The sequence below is a fragment of the Halyomorpha halys genome, unplaced genomic scaffold (genome assembly GCF_000696795.3).
Source record: "Halyomorpha halys isolate HHAL.00 unplaced genomic scaffold, Hhal_1.1 Scaffold300.1, whole genome shotgun sequence".
In the NCBI taxonomy this organism is placed as follows: Eukaryota; Metazoa; Arthropoda; class Insecta; order Hemiptera; family Pentatomidae; genus Halyomorpha; species Halyomorpha halys.
The window spans coordinates 233,285-236,082 of record NW_027107582.1 but is presented as its reverse complement, the minus strand read 5'-3'; the positions used below and the strand labels follow the sequence as shown (position 1 = coordinate 236,082).

Sequence of the window (2,798 nt, the reverse complement as noted above, 5' to 3'; positions counted from 1 at the left end):
TTATTTATTATTTCCTTATTAATTCATAATTAATTAATTATGATTATTTTTAATTTACTTTTTATTAATACAGTCGAATCCTTCATTTTTAAAATTTCCCAATTTATTAAAACAAAACAAAAATAATATATATACATGTATACATAGTTGACTGTACAATTTTTTTTTTAATGTTTATTGCTATTTACAACTGTACATTATAATACATTTAATAAATTTGATCTAAGCTAAATTGGAGTGTTACAGGCGTGTAGAGAAACTACCCATTGGTAGCACTCTAATGACATTTTATATTAGCTGGTCTCGTGGCCTTCTTCTTTTCAGGCGCCTCAGAGGATTGTCAGGAATGGAAGAGGATGTAAGATTAGAAACTAGTGGGTTTGGGTGGTTAGGGAGTTTATAATGGAAGGAATGAAATCTGGTTCGGGCTAGATCGGTTACATAGGGAACATTGAGGTCTTTATGTATGATTTTATTGGGGAGAAAGTAAGGTCCATTGAGGATTTCACGAAGGATTTTGGGTTGTAAGGATTGGATACGAGATCTAAGGTTTAGTGGAGCCCCAAAGTTCAACTCCGTATGTCTAGATTGGTCTTATTACAGTCATGTAGATCACTCTTTTGTAATGAGTTGGAAGTTTAGACCGTTAGTATAGTAGGGGTATTCATGATCTTTGGTTTAACATGTTAAAGCGTGTTAAATGGAAAAACTCCTGTTAAATCGAAAAAAAAATGCCTTCTTTTACCGTGGTAAAACGAAATAACATTTAACATGGCTGAGAGTCTGTTACTTGGTCTGTTAAATGGAGAATGACGTCACACAATAGACCAGTTGAGATCGCCGCCATTTTTGTTGTGACAGCTCAGTTCTTTCGTGTGTTTGTGGTATTCATATCCCTGTTATTAAACCAGAATGGATAATTTTAATGATACATTTGAGAAAAAAAAACAATGTAATTTCATTCTACTATCTGAAAATTTGTAAACGCTCGCCAGATAAAAATCTCACTATATGAACCATGTAATTATTCTTAGGGGACATATGTCCCAGAATAAAGTTATTTTTTCATTTCATTTCATAAGCTAAACTTTCACACAAATTCCACTTTTCACTCACTCTAGGCATGTTGTAATTAATTACTTAAATCAAAACTGAAGTAAACAATAACATGAGGGTTTGGAAGGAAGGTTATAAACATAAAGGCTTATACAACAAGTTGCTGAGAAAATCCGCTAGGGGCTCTTATGCATTTAACGTTTAACGTGACTTCAAATAGGGCTGCTCACAATCTTATAGTTATAACATTTAACATGGTAAAACATTTAACATTTAACACAACATCATGAATACCCCTAGTAAGTGCTGTAATAGTCGAAATCGACGTGCAGTTTCCTGTCTTTTCAGTCTTCTGTGAGGATTCCAGCCTATAAACTAGGGGGTTTGAGTGGTTAGAGTTTGACCATACAATTTAAAATATAAAAAAGATGATCAGGGCTGCGGTCAAAAAGAACAACATAGTTTTCAACTATTTATTATCTGACGTTTCGCCCCACTTTGTAGGGCTTCATCAGGCCTATTCAAGATGATAGCTAAACAGACTTTTCGTCTATATATATTACTGGCAATTATTTGTATTGTTGGTTTAAATCTATGATTAATTAATGATTATTTATAATTTATTTATATAATTATTTATGATTATAATTATTTTTTAATCGAAAAACTGATTCAGTAATTTTAAAAATTAAGTTTCAATTTTCCAAATTTTTAGAAGAAACAAAAAAAAACAACGACTTATTAGAATCAATCAAATGAGTTTTTATTTTATAAATAATTACAAAATTAACCGTTTATTACAAGTTGCCGAAAAGAACTTTATCCAATAGATAACGAACCTGTTTTAAACAGAATACAAAGTTCCAGAGTTCATTCAGTAGGGACGGCCCTAAACGAAATTCAACTCGCCAAGGCCGGAATCGAACTGACGCCTTTGCAGATTTCAAGTTGCTAAGATGACGGCGGTTCAACACACCCGTCTATAAAGGCCCCTATTTCGTTGCTATCTGAGTTCTGTTCTAAATCACATCAGTGGACAACATTTGTTTTATTTTTGTTTTTTTTTACTGCCATGTTAGTTTCCTGTCATACTGTGTTTATTTATGGTATTTTATTGGCTCAGTATAAACAAGAGGACAGTTTTCCTTCTTAATGTTTATGTTTCATGTTGAGAGAGTTCAAGTTTTAGTTTCCAATATTTACAAAATGATTGTATTGATTTGGTAAACCTCGTTGTGAATGTTAACAGTAACATACTGTTAAAAACTGTTCTTGTCGAATAACATAATATGGTTTATTGTATTGTAGTGTTTAAAAAATAATAATAAATTCATAGTTAAAATATAGAATTGATAGCAGAATAAATAAATCAAAACGAACACTATTGTTAACAGATATTAAGAAAGTATTGTTTTCACAACAAAAGCTGTACCAAACAATGAGTTATTTTTTAATACGTATACAAAGAAATACTTATGAGGAAAACGATCATTATTTTTTTTTTGTTTTTTTATGAATTTAATTCCCTTCTACTTTTGTTCTAGAGTCATTGCCAATGGGACAATAGGAAGGAAAGAGTCTTTATCTTGCCTTAGATATGATAAGAGTGTAAAAGCAGTTAACGACAGAATTAGTTGCTCAGTTTGGGCGTGGCAAGATAGGGTTTATCAGGGCATATAAATAAAAAAAACAGTTATTTATATTTTTAAATTATATTTAATTAGTAATATTCACAATACCTA

The 2,798-nt window shown here is 31.1% G+C and overlaps 1 protein-coding gene across 15 annotated transcripts in view; it reads right to left on the bottom strand.

Moving 5' to 3' along the window:
• Positions 1-2,798, bottom strand: part of bru1 (bruno 1) — a 406,895-nt gene that overhangs the window by 249,097 nt on the left and 155,000 nt on the right. The window lies entirely within an intron of this gene.